Source organism: Euleptes europaea, chromosome 4, assembly GCF_029931775.1.
Source record: "Euleptes europaea isolate rEulEur1 chromosome 4, rEulEur1.hap1, whole genome shotgun sequence".
Taxonomy (NCBI): domain Eukaryota; kingdom Metazoa; phylum Chordata; class Lepidosauria; order Squamata; family Sphaerodactylidae; genus Euleptes; species Euleptes europaea.
Window position 1 is genome coordinate 70,872,442 of NC_079315.1, and position 14,757 is coordinate 70,887,198.

A 14,757-nucleotide genomic window follows, 5' to 3' on the forward strand; every position below is an offset into this window, starting at 1 on the left:
TAAATTGGTTCAAACTGAATGAATGGTCAAAAGCAATTTCTTCTTTGTGGGGGGAAAGCTGAGCTTCAACACTGGAATCAATCATTTAAAATTCAGCAACAGAGATATAAAGCCATTGGTGGTAGCATACTTGCCAGATCACATGAACGCATGTATCTGCCTTATGCTGAGTCATTGGTCTATCAAGCTCATTACTGTCTACTCTGCCTGGCTGCAGTTCCCCTAAGGTCACAACCAGAGGTCTTTCACTTCATCTGCTACCTGATCCTTCTAACAGGGAATCTCAGGGATCAAACCAGTGATCATCTTCATGCAAAGCAGACGCTTCACCACTGAAACACTAACCTGCTTCAAGATGTTTGCCTTATTCAATGTTGATCTTTTGCATTGTTATCTACATACAAAACCATTACAGGCACACTTTAAGACTGTGTTTGCGGTGTTCCTAAGTATCTTCTCACAATGGCTGAAGATAATTTTTCCCATTGGCTGGGCTTCCCATCCCCCTACCCAAAAAACTCCATAAGGTAGAGGATGTGAAGACTGAATCTAAACCACATGAAAGAATACCTTCTAACACTCCCTTCCCTAGGTAGAACAGCTCCGAATCATATGGAAATAATGTGAACAGCATATTACAAGTGCCAGTAGTGTTCTTCAGAGCTGTCACTGGGATAATTATAGCCAAAAAGGAGAAACTCTTGGCCTCTCCATGGCTATTTGATAATTCCAAGTCTCCCAAGTGTACAGAAAATGATCAGGAGCCTACAGATGTTACACCTTTCCATTGCAGTGCACAAGGTATAAATGACAGTGTTGTAACATTTATTTAAGCATGCCTCTCCCCGCTCTTCCTTAAGGGTGAGAACTGTGAAGTGAAGCAAAGCAACTTCTGTCAACCCAATGGCACAGAATGAGAGGCTTTTAAATTTCAATGCATAAGGACAGTACCACTAACTATAGAAGGCATTGACATTTACAGAGTTCCAAGGGAAAGTGATTTAAAGTTACAAAATATAGTCTTCGGCTATTAGCAACAAATCAGTTAAGTATGAGTTCATAGATTTAGCTTCACTGAGTCCAGTAGAATTAAAACAACAGTACTACCAACAATTCTCTCTTTTGATTGACTATTAACTATATTTTTGTTTTGAAGGATACAGAGCCAGTCAATTAGATGTAGAGCACACACATGAGCAAAGTACTCCCTGTAGAAGCAGAGGGCTTCCCAACTCACTTTCATAGCTCTCTCTCTCATACACACTCACACACACACAATTGCACTGTAGTCACAATGCTGCTGTCTTAATATGAACAGTAAATGTTTCTTCAAATGGGAGTTCAATACATAGATTGAAAGCTGTCAAAACTGGACTGAGGTATAGAATCCACAACCATACTACAGGACCTCCTCTTCTGTCTTCACTGGGAACCCAGGCCAGGCAACAGCAAGCCTACCTTCCTAAGAATTTCATATGGGCACAGCAAGTTTCTAAAAATCAATTTGCTCTTGTGTTAAATGTGTGAATCAATTTTATGTCCAGGTCACTGAGCAGAATTGGAATTGATGGGCAAGTGTACTTCATTAAGTAGTCACCTCTAGAAAGAGACAAGGGTCTTGGGACCATATCACTCAAGCACTGGCCCATCTACACTGGATCCCCATTTGTTTCTGGTCCCAATTCAAGTAGCTGGTGCTGACATTTAAAGCCACATAAGGTTTGGGACTGACATATCTGAAGGACCACCTACCCCCTTTTGAACCCACCCAACTATTATGGTCATCTTCAGAGACCTTGCTTTGGATGCCCCCATCTTCTGAGATTAAGTAGGTGGCAACAGAGGAGAGGGCGTTCTTGGTTGTGGCACCAAAGCTCTGGAACTCTTGTGCCAGGGAGATTCATCTGTCCTCTTCTGTTGCCATCTTCCATCACCAGATGAAGAATTCTTTGTTTCATTTGGCATTCCCTCATGATCCCTCCTTCCTGACCAATGTTTTAACTACTGTTGTTATGTCTTTGTATGTATATAAGCTCTGTTTTAAATTGTTTTAATGATGTGTGTTGGTGGGGGTAATTTTAATGTGATTTTATCATGTATGTTCTAATTTGTTAGGCATCTTGGTGGCCTTGTGAAGGCAGACAGGCGGGATATAAATGTTGTCAAATAAAATAAATAATATATGAAGTATCTTCAAATGTGCCTGGGAAAAAATACTTCCATAAATATTCTCTGTTTTACAAAGGGCTAAGGGCCAAACTACACAAGACACTGGGGGATCTGTCAATGGATCTCAGCATTTTAAAAAGGCAATTGAAGCCTTTTCGACCCCAGTCTAGGAAGAGGGAGAGAGGGGGATATGCTGTGCCTCCCCCCTTATGATTTCCCCAGGATTAGTGCCAAAGCTTGCAGCCCCAAAGAATAATTCTTGAGTTTGTACCCTGTGCAGACTCAGAGGCAATAAAGGACTCTACTGGTCAGTAGGAGGAAAGGGAAAAGGAAGCAAGTGAGTATGAATTACTTCTTCAGGGCAGAGAGACATTCTGTGCCATAGAAATGCAGATGGCCAAAGGAGGATAATGGGTTTCTGAGGGCCAAACTAGATGGTACAGCGGCCATAGGTGCTACCCATGGCTGCTGATGCCATATGACAGAGAAATTCAGCCATTTAAAAATGCCACAAGGCCCTGATCCTGATTGGGCCTGTGGCTCAGCAGAACAAAGGATCTTGTTTCCTCATGTGATTTTTCCAGTGCTGAAACAGCCCTCCCCAGCAGTGGGGGGGGGACCAAGATCCCCTATTCTCACTGCACTGAGGGCCCAATCTTGTCACATTCATATCTATCTAAGGAGTATCTAAAAATCGTTTTGGAGTAAATGTACAAATGTAATGAGTGAAATAGCAGTGGGACTTCAGAGAGACAAAGAAAGACCATCCATATATATCTGACAGTAAGACTGGATTTGGTCCTAGTTTAAGTTTCTCAATCTTTAACGCAAGCAACCGAGAGCACAGTATGTGCATCATAATTCATTTTAAAGAGGTAGAAAAGTGATCTCTACAGATAAGCAAATGCAAGAAAATTTGTTTCACTATAAAAGTCTCTGATGAAAGCTATCAAACCAGCCCTGTGATTTATTATAGTATCACTTTACTTACCCAGGAGCTACATCAAAGTCAGATATCTAAAAGAAATGAGAAAAAAGCCAGAACTGATATTCAAACTACTTAGCTCCTAGCACCACAATCAATTCATACCACTTTCAGTAACAAAACGATAATGCACGTTGTTTTATCGTAAGAAGGGCCCAGGAATAATGGGATTCTTTAGTTAAAGTACCCATCACATAACAATTCGTGGAAATGAATTAGATAATAAAGCCAGCATGTAAATAATAACATGACATTGCAATTCACTGAGGGATATGTGAAAATAGTACTATACTCTTGCTTCAAGAAGCAGGAATCTGGAGGCCGCATTACAGTACCCATCTGTCAGATCATACTGTAATATCTTAGAAGTAAGAAGTAAGATATGACAAATGTCCCTAAGATTAGCCCTGCTGGATCAGAATAATAGTCTATCTAGTCCAGTGCCCTGTTTGTCAGAGTGGCCAATCAGATGCCCCAGTCAGATGCCCCAATCAGAGTGGCCAATCAGATGCCCCAAAGTCCCACAAACAGAGGCATGGGGCCAAACTTTTTCCCTCTTGAATAACTTGAATATTAGAAAGCTCAGTCAGGCTAAGCAGGAGCACCTGGCTTGGGAATCATAGACCTTCTCTCTCCCAAGGTCAGGCAATGGGATGTGTTAATTAGGAGTCGTTTTTGAAAGCCAGGCCTGGCTGTGGTAAAAGGATGAAGAAGAGAAGGAGTGAGAGTATTTTGTGGAAGATTCCTAAGGGGGAAGGATCTCATTGGTTGAAGGTATCATCTAATGCTTTACACCAAACCCTATATGGGTATGGGTATTTAGGGTGGACTCTCCTTTTCTCCCTTCTGTTTTCCCTTTGCCTGTGTACCTGACACCTGTACCTAATGCTTAAGGTGGTATGCCACGTTGTGCCATAATTTGGATTATTCTTCTGCTCACTATTATCAGGTTGCTCACAGAAGATTTACCATCAGCACTGCAGGTATTCTACGTGTTATGTAGTGAGATAATTTTGGCCATTTATGCATGGATATTTTCACTCAGGTTTGCCCCTGGTCTGTCTCGGTTGTTCCTTGGAGTTATGCATGAGTTTTCCATCCATTAGAGATGACCTCGCTGCCAGCCCTCGCAATGTCCATGTCTTCCCATTCCTCTGTTAACCCAGCTCTTCCATCTTCCCTGAGAAAAGCCCGGGTGAACTCCCCATGCATAAGGCAAAGTGTGGGGCTTCACTCACAGCCAATTAGAAAGCAGCATGTCCAGAGGCGGAGATTGAAATACTTCCTGCTTCCTGGGAGCTCTTTCTGAGCAGAAGAAAATCTTTTTAAAACCAAGGCATAGATTTCTCGCCCCCCCCCCTTTCAGATTGCTCTATTTTTATGTTGCTGTTCTTAAAATGCTTTTTAATGCGGCAGTTGGATTGGGGGGTCCCAACTAACTTGGCCACCCTCACATCATCCCTGCCCTTGCCACCCATTTCTGGTCTTGAATCACACAGACTGGCATAGCTTCATAATGCAAAGGTCTTGAGTTGGTGAAGAACAAGTTCCAGTAAGCATGCAATGACACACAAGTTTTATGTGTCTATTTGAATATTTATAACTGAGCATTCTGTCTAAAAATAAATAATCAAAGAGGCTTAGAATATTAAAATTCAAAAGAGTCAAAACAGGTAACAGCAGCAGTTAAAAACTTACAAACATCGTAGGCAAGTATTTTAACTTTAAAAGACATTCCAGAATAATAACAGTAGTAATAAGTTCTAACTGATGCTGGAAGGAATGTTCTTGCCATTGAATTAAGAAACCTTGTGGGCACAGCCAGGATAACCCCTTTACCTTGCTCATGCAGCATAGTCCTACTAATGCATGCCTGATCAGCATATTCACCCAAGAATAAATTCTGGATTATTAATGTTTTATTACTTATTGGCATTCAGCTACAGGGCTGCCACCCTTGAAGGTTTACCTATATGAAATCCCAGGTAGCTGGGGCTGAGAAAAGGATCCAAAGATGGTGCAGTACCCATATTTCTAGATTTGTTTCACCATCTTTGGCTTATCCTACAGGCGTCTCTCTCTCTCCACTAATCACTCTGGTAGTATTACTCAAGATCCACCCGCTATATCTACCACCCCATCCTCTCCCTCCTATACGTACAGAGAACCAGGTATTCTTCCCTCCCACCTGAGAGTCAAACCAGCATTCACATGCATGTACCCTCCTCCCAACTATTCCTGTTGCAGTAAGCCATCAAACTACAGAGTTTAAAAAATCTTTTCCTTTTCTTCCTTCACTCCCCTTAGTCAGCTCCCCTTAGTCAGATGGCTCCTGCTCACCAGTTAAACATTCCCTTTCACAGAGGGTTAGGAAAAAACCTCCATCTGTTGGTGGTTCTTATGAAATGCACGATTAATTTACAGAATGTACTGCTACCAGGCTCTGATCTGGACGGGCCAGGCTAGCCTGGTCGCATCAGTTCTCAGAAGCTAAGCAAGGTTGGCCCTGGTTAGTACTTGGATGGGAGACCACCAATGAATACCAGGGTTTCTATGCAAAGGAAAGCAATGGCAAACCACTTCTGTTAGTCTCTTGCCTTGAAAACCCTACTGGGTTGCAATTCGGGTGCAATTCAGCGGCACTTTACACATACACTGTAACCACGATGAAACGATAACCATTAGCTCGGATAAAATTTCCGGAGAAGACATGTGTCCATGACATGAACTATTATAGCTATGTGGAACTTCCATGTTCACTTTGAACCTCTCAGGGGAGGGCTGTTGCCTTCACATGCCCTGCCTGAAGACTTCGCTGAGCAGAACACAACAGCTTGATGGCTAATCTCTACTAATTATAATAATAGCAGATTCAAATAGGTCACAAAATACATAACAATATAACATAAACATAAACAATAGCAAACCAGCTTAATTATCCTCAAGTGGACAAAATATATCACAAGTCCAAAATCCAAATAATGGAATGGAGTCAGGGAATGGAGTAAGGTTGACTCCTTATGCTAAGGCGATGTGCTAAACCTGTGTTTACCCAGATATGTAAGACTACTGGACATCATTGACTGATGAAGCTTTATGAGCAAATGGAGGAAGTGATATCTGGAAATTCCATCTCCTAATTTTTGACATTTATACTTACTGGTGATCCAAAGCTGATCTCCCAGGGTCATTAACCTGTGGATGAAAAGAAAAGATATTTCATTTGAAGAAGGAAGCATCTTCTCAGTGATTTACTCCGTTCCCTCTCGCTTATTTGGATTTTGGACTTGTGATATATTTTGTCTACTTGAGGATAGTTAAGCTGGTTTGCTATTGTTTATGTTAATGTTATATTGTGATTGTTATCTACTTTGTGACCTCTTTGAATCTATTTTGTGACCTATTATTATAATTAGTAGAGATTAGCCAGCGTGCTGTTGTGTTCTGCTGAGAGTCTCATATTACAGCATAGGTTTTTTTCTGTTAGTATTGAAGACTTTGCTGAGGCATCTTGTGGGCTACAGTTGTAAATAAGATGCTAAACTACTTGACCTTTGGTCTGATCCAGTAGGACTTTTCTTATATATTTAAAGTACAATAAATTAGATGCAGTGTGCTGGAAAGAGCACAATCAAGTTGAGCCTCGGGACCGGGAAGCAGGGGGTGGGTGGTGATGCTGAGGTTAAACTGCTCTGCGCTGCCTGGGCAGACAGAGGTTTAAACCACCACCCCCGGAGGTTTAAACCACCACCGTGGGGAAAGAGAAGGAAAAGGGAGTTTGTTTGTTTTTAAAGACCCGGCGGGTGTCTTTAAACTCCTTCACGCTGCCATCTCAGGCAGCACAGAGCACTTTCAAGACACCCCCACCCCCGCCCGGCTTCCAGGGAGTCCCTGGAAGCCAAGTCTTGAAAGTTCTCCACGCTGCCATCCCAGGCAGCGCAGAGGAGTTTAAAGACCCCTGCCGGGGTTCCAGGGACTCCCTGGAAGCCTGGAGGGGAGTCTTGAAAGTGCTCTGTGCTGCCTGGGATGGCAGCGCAGAGGAGTTTAAAGACCCCCGCTGGGTCTTTCAAAAAATATATTTTTTCTTCTTTTTCCTCCTCTAAAAACTAGGTGCGTCTTATGGTCAGGTGCGTCTTATAGAGCGAAAAATACGGTAAATGGAAATTTAAGCAATGTACAGTGGAAACCCTTAACTCAGTACTGTTCAGTAAGCAAAAAAAAAAATGTACCCTACAAACATGAGTGCCCTATTCATCATGGCAATTTTTAAGGTTTCCGCACTTCAAATTCAACATGTTGATTAGGTTTATAAACCTTACAGTGCTTTACTGCCACCTACTTAATATTTAAAATGTCTAAAATTTTGAATGATAAATATTCATTTCAGAGTTAATGCCTGAGCCTCTAATTATTTGCTTCTGCACAAATCCTGAGATAATGTACAGTACTAATCATTATCCTTTACTCTATAAGGATGATTAGACATAACAGGCTGGATTCTGTTTTCTCTTGTATGGCTCCTGCATACAAGTTTGCAGTGGTTCCATCTGGCATGTTAGTAAGAACGAGAAATGTTAGGAGCAATTGACATCAACCCTGCAAGATGCACACTGTTTTATATTCAGCCAGTCGGGTATAACTGGGGGAATTATAATGATGCGTCCATTATTACATATTCAGTCAAGCCTGTAACTCACGGCAAGAAGATGGAGATAGCTCAGATTACTCCTTTATATCTCTGTGTGTGTTAAGTGCCGGCAAACCACCCCCAGATTACCACTCACTTATCTCTTCATAGGTCAGGTGTGGATGGTTTTAACACTGAACTGCTTTTCTTTGGGGTTACCGCACTTTGTATTCCCAGCAATGTATTAAGAGTTTGAAAATGTTATAAAAAACATTGCTTTAAAAGGGTTTTTGGATACCACGGCTAAAAAATGGTTGGAAGACGTCTTCACAGCTAAAGGGGCCAAACAAAGTGCGAACAGTATTTTTTATAACAGTTTCAAACTCTTAATACATTGCTGGGAATACATTGAAAGTGTGAACAGAATTTTTTATAACATTTCCAAACTCTTGATACATTGCTGGGAATACCTAGTGCGGTAATAGTTTCATTGTAAACAGCCTTGGAGACCATTGTGGCTAAAGTGCATGCTATTCAAATCCAGGTCATCCCCCTTCCTCAGAAATTTCCATTAATGGATCAAGAGGTATATTGAATAAAAGATTCCAAATGATTTCTGGTAATTCCCCCTCCTAGCTGCAATCTCCGCCCTCTGGCTCCATCTGAAGGAGCTTTCAGAGGGCAGCCCTCATGAGACAAAGAGAGCCTGCATGGAGGCAAGTGAAGAGAACTCTTCCTGTTCATGTTTCACAAGATCCGATCCTGTATTTAAACAAGTAACCTCAGCAAATGCTCTTTTTGCATTTTTCAAAGTACACTGGCTTTGCAACTTGATCTTGAATCTATCCAAGAGTATGCCTTTGAACCTTTCCGTGATGCCCCCTAATGAAACTTGAAATGATACTCCTATATGCAATTCCTTCAAAGAATTATGCAGGTGATGACATATACAGCATGAACATGGATGGCCTTCAGTATATGCCTTACAGTGCAATCCTAAACTGAGTTATACTCTTGTAGGAGCAAAAGCAATAGTCAAACAGAGGCTTTGGGACATTGCCCTTCAAGATGACAGATCAAGGGCTTACTCGGTCCCAGGAGTGGAGAACCGTAAAAAAATTTTGGCCCCTCCAAATTATCTCAATACCTTAGAACACCCTAAACAACGGAGAGCCTTCACCTTAGCACGTTTTAATGCCCTTCCATCTGCTCTTCTTGACGGGAGGTATGCCGGCCTCCCTTACGAATTCCGCCTCTGTCCATGCCAATCTGGAATGGTGGAAACTGTTGAACATGTGCTATTACACTGCCCATTTTATCAAGACATACGCAAAATGCTCATTGATCCAATTTTGTCTAGCTTCCCAGATAGAGACAGAGTTCGCTATACCACTCTATTATTAGAAGATTCTGTTAAAGATATTACCTATCAGGTTGCGAGATTCTGTGCTAGGGCATGTGCAATAAGGCAGAAGAAGCTGCTAAAATGATTTTTATGTTAAATAGACTATTTTACCAAATATCAGACATTCTGTTTTAATTATTATGATATCTCTTTTTGTATAAACTGGTCTTTGACCGTAATAAATAAATGATGATGATGATGATGATACTCTTGTAAACTTATTTATTTCAATGGACTTGGAATGGTCTTAACTGCTCAGGATGGCATTGTAAATGAAAAATGTTTGTTCCATTGAGTTGCCTCCAACATACCAAAACTCAGTTGAAGCTTTCACTTTAAAACAATCACCTGTTGTTTTGTTTTGTTTTTTGCAGGCACTCCAGTTACATTCTTAGGCTATCTAACTGGGTTCATTCCTTTCCTGAAAGGATTATTTCCTTAAGGGTCACTCTAACTGTGCAGATATCTTGCATGGAGATCCTTCTCTGGTGAACAAGTTCCTGAAACTTTCATTTGGATCCTAACCATAATTCTTTAACCATTGTAGAATTGAGAAATTAAAATTAATAATTAACTGTGGCTTTTAAATTTTAAATAGGAACCTGCAGACTGCTACATCAAAGCTCCATTTTATATTAAATTTCATACAATCTATCCATCAAGCTAGACCTTATAATAAACACATTATATTATTGATTCAATTCTACCAGAAATGTTATTGTAGGGAAGCACTGCAGCACATCATCGCTTAATCTATTAAATCAATCCATTAATGCCCTTTTGATGGATTACAAATGTGCCCTCAATTAACTGGGCAGCAGGTTGTTTAAAAATGTGCCTTATTTTTCAGTGCCAGGGCTTACGAAACTCCTGGATGATAGGCACCATTTTATAAGAAGCATTTTCCCATATTAGCATGAATGCCTGTTCTTATATGGAGCCTGCTGGCATATGGAGGCTTGTTCCAGCTTTTGCTTATATAGACATTTATGTAGATTCAGTCAATTACCTGAACTGATGTCATTTCCAGCAGCTATCACAGACTGGACATGTTTAGTTAGTGGTGGAGCATGTGTTTTGTATGCAGAGAAGCAGTTTAGTGTAGTGGTTAGAGTGTTCTTTTGGGATTCAGGAGACCAGATTCTAATCCTTATCCAGTCATAAACATTGATAGGGGAATCCTGAGCATAGATACTCCATTGAAGACAATGGACTTAATTAAGAGTGTAACTTTGTTTAGGATTGTAATATGTGTGACCTTAGGCCAGTCACTTTCTCTCACCCTAATCTTCTTCAGAAGAGTGTTCTGTATGCAAGGAAGGGAACTATGTACATTGTCCTTAGTTCCTTGAAGGAACAGCAGGGTTGCCAACCTCCAGGTAATGCTTGGCAAAATTAAAGCACAAATACTAAATAGACTGGCTGTATGAAACAATAGTACTCGGCTCACCCAAATTATGCAAAAGTGCAATTATATTATGTACGAATACAAGAAGCCAACAGTGATGAAAATACGATATATACAGCGTTATGTACACAGATAGACTGTAGCTAATGAGCTACCAATGGAGAAGGTAAGTCTTGACAAATATTATTTTTCAAAAGTACAATGTCTTTTCATGTATATCTTTTTCAGGAATCAATAGATGAAGCATGGACCAAACTGGAACAAATTGGAAGCGCCTTCCGGATGATTTTAACGCTTTCACTTTCAAAAGACAGCTTCTTCAGCCATCAGCTTCAAAAACGTTGTTTTTCCTAAGATTTATAATAAAATTATACTTAAACCCATCTGTCTAAATCTAGTTATTTTTTTATACACAAGAATATGAAGAAGACAAGCTACAAAAATAATAATTAACATACCTCTTAAAAACACAGTATTTTCTCAACCACGTTTCTTTTTACTTCCGTGCGCCCGGTTGGCTGCCTGGATAGAAACTGCTTGTACCATCCAAACACAGGTGAAGGCAATTTATTCTTTAGAGCTAACTTAAACCGGTTCCTTGATTGATTGAAAAATATATGTCAGCTGTGGATGCTAAAAGCACCAAATACTAAATTCCTAAAGGAAACTTACTAAGATATTACTGAAATATTACTATGGATCTCACAAAAAACATAACAGGTCTAGTTCATTATTCATTCCAAACGGAAAATATGATTTAAAAAGATAGATGAATTTCATTTCCTGTCTCGTGAGTATTTTTTGAACATTGTCAGTGTTAAATGGATTGCCCTTGTATATCCAAATTACAAAAAATCTGATGTCATTCTCTGAATGTTTATTATCAATAAAATGTGCTGTTAACGGAGCATCCAACAGACGCGCTCATATTCTGGATTTGTGTTCACCGATGGGGGCGAAGCATGCTCCCGACATACAGCTTCCCGCATTTGCATGTTATACAATATACCACTTTACTTGTGGAACAATTTGAAAAATGATTTATCTTGAACTTAAAATATGTATGAACTGAATGAAACTCCTTAACCGGTAAACTTAAAGGGCAAACGCTACAGGAGCCGCAGGGAAAGTGCCCCAATACTGTAGGAGGCGGACGTCTTGCAAAGCTATCAGAATGAATTAAGGTGTCCCTTAAAGAGGTATTCCTTCTGAGACCAAAGAGAGGTGGAATTGAACAGCCAGGGATGCTGGAAACTATGTGCCAATGCTTGTTTATAATTTTTTAATTGAGCCCGCATGACGACTGTGGGCAAGAGAACAAAAAATTCTGTCGGTCTTAGTCTTATTATTATTTACCAACATAGAGTTGCGGTCTCTAAGGTCTGCTTTAAGTTTTGAATCGTTTATGATGTTCTGAGGGTAACCTCTCTCTATTAAACCCTCTCTAAGTTTCCGGGCAGCAATTTCAAAGTCTTTGATTTGGGTTGAGTTTCGTTTTAAACGAAGGAATTGACTAAACGGGAGATTATTTTCCAAATGATAGGGGTGGTACGATTCATTATGAAGTCCTGAATTCCTTGCCATTGGTTTTGTGAAGGGTCTAAAGGCTAGAGTCCTATCTTCCTTAACGTATAGCTCCAGATCCAGAAAGTGAACCCAGTGAGCACTTAAAATTTTCTGGCACTTGCAGTTGGTAAATAATAATAATAATAAGTTTGCAAACCATGCAAAGCAACACATTTGCAACCATGCAAACCATGCAAAGCAACACGTTTGCAACCATGCAAAGCAACACGTGATGCCTGGGAGTTTGCAAACCATGGAAAGGGACAGAGGCACGCTAAAGGAGCAGGAGGGGGTGGAATTTCCCCTTTTGCAGGACTTGGGACCAGGAAAATGCATTCTTTAAGTCACAATTTGAAAACCAGTTTTGAGCAAGCATCAAAATAGACCTAACCGATCTTATGAATGAGGGAAAACCTGAAACACAACTGAAGCCCCCCTCCTCAAACCAGGGAGAGAGAGACTCGAGGGGGCACACACACCCCAGGCAGAACGGGCGAAAGCCCCCTTTGGCTCCCCCCCCACATAAACTGCTCCCTCCCCACACACACACAGACTCTGCTTTCCCCACACACAAACACACACACACAGGGGGAAAGGTATAGAGAAAAGCCCAAAACGGGTCTTACTGTGGATGTCTTCTGTTCCATCTTCTTCGCACCTGCCCCGCCCTTGCTCCCCGCAGCTCAGCTGTTTGTTGGGGCTGGGAGCTTTGGACTTGGGCGGCAAGCTCTGCTAATTGCAACCCCCCATTGTCAGAGATGCACATTAAGGAGGGGGGGACCCCTTTCAGGGCCCATATCTCAGCCCCCACTGACCCAATCTTTACAAAACTTGGGGGTTCTTGCAAGAAGGGTCCTCTGAAGCTATGCTGAAAGTTTGGGGGCTCTACCCCCAAAACTGCACCCCCTGAAGCCATGGAATGGCTCGAATGTGCACACACCCCCAAGGGGGATCTCTCTCTCACACAAACAGATACTCTCTCTTTCTCTCCCCAGGCCGCGCAGCAGCTGGGCTCATACACTCAATCGCGACTGATTGGCCAGAAGAAGACCCAGCTTGGCCACCGATTGGCCACGGGAGAATGCTGCTTACTAACTGACGATTATGCTGCTGCGCCAGACCCCGAATTTGCCGAATTTATTCACCGAACACCCCGAACTCGCTGAATTTGGCTCCCCATTTTCCCGCCTTTTTTGAGTTCGGAAGCATTCAGAAGCCAAGACATACAGATAGAACACAAGCGGGTCAGCAGAGTGGCATGTGGACAGTAGAGTTGCCAACCTCCAGGTGGGGTGTGAAGATCTCCCAGAATTCCACGTGATCTCCAGACTGCAGAGATCATTTCCCCAGGAGAAGATGGCTGCTTTGGGCAGTGGAGTCTATGTCATTATACCCTGCTGAGGTTCCTCCCAAAACCTGCCCTCTCCAGTCTCAGCTCCCAGATGTCCAAGTATTTTCCAACCCAGCATTGGCAACTCTGTGGGTAAGCTCTCAGTATGAAGGATGGCATGCGATGGCAGTGTGCCTTGGCAATGTGTGATTTGGCTTTGGGAAGGGGGCTCAGTTATGGTGACTGTTCACATGCAACCCCCATATACCTGGAATGGTGGGGGAAGAACGTCTGGGAGAGTCAGAATTAACACTGCTGAGGGCGTGTGAGGTGGAGTCACAGCTTGGTTCTTCAATCAGAGATGGAGGAGACTGGAGCCATGAAAGAGGCTTGATTGGTCTATTTGAATGAGAGCTGGCTGAGAAGAATCTAAATAGCCTGTTTGAATGAGCTGGTGAAAAGAAATCTTTTGTATGCAGTGAATAAAGGCAGATGTTGTCTGGACTATATAGCCTTGATTACTTGATTATGTCAAAACATACAACATAATAACCATGGATATGCTGGACGCCTTCTCAAGATTTTTAAAAGTTCTGCATACCTTAGCTCCTTTCTTGAGTGGCTTAGTAAGAAGGTATCTGCTTGGCACGCAGAAGGTCCCGCAATCAATCCTCAACATTTCCAGTCAAAAGAAGTGGGTTGTATGTGATATGAAAGACCTCTGCCTGAGACCCTGGAGAGCTGATGCCACTCTGGCTAGGCAGTAGCTACTTTGGCAAATCAATGGTCTGGTTCAGTAAAAGGCAGCTTCAAATGTTCACATTTTCTGTTTTACAGTTTTTGATTGTAGCCATGCCTTCTGCCATTATTTTGTTTAGAATCTCTGTAAATACCTTTGGGTTTGGGGGCGGGGGGAGAGGTACAGATTTTCCTGAGTTCCTTTCTTGACTCGCTATATGAAACATGTTTTCTCACATGCCAGCTAGTCTCTAGCAGCAGTTCAGAGGAAATATACAGGTTGGTACATGTGGCAGCAAGTCCTAACAAAAGGTATAACTGAGCACTTGCCAATCCACATCCTACATACCATCATTCAGTATCTGAACATGTTGCATCTTAAGACTTGAATTTATTGCAGGCCAAAACAGGACCTTCGACCAACATCTAGCTCTCTGGCTAGTCTTGTTTCCATTTTCTTTTCTTTTCTTTTGAGACAAATGCAACTTTAGTAAGGAAAGCCCAAATTCTGTTTACCTTTTAAATCTAT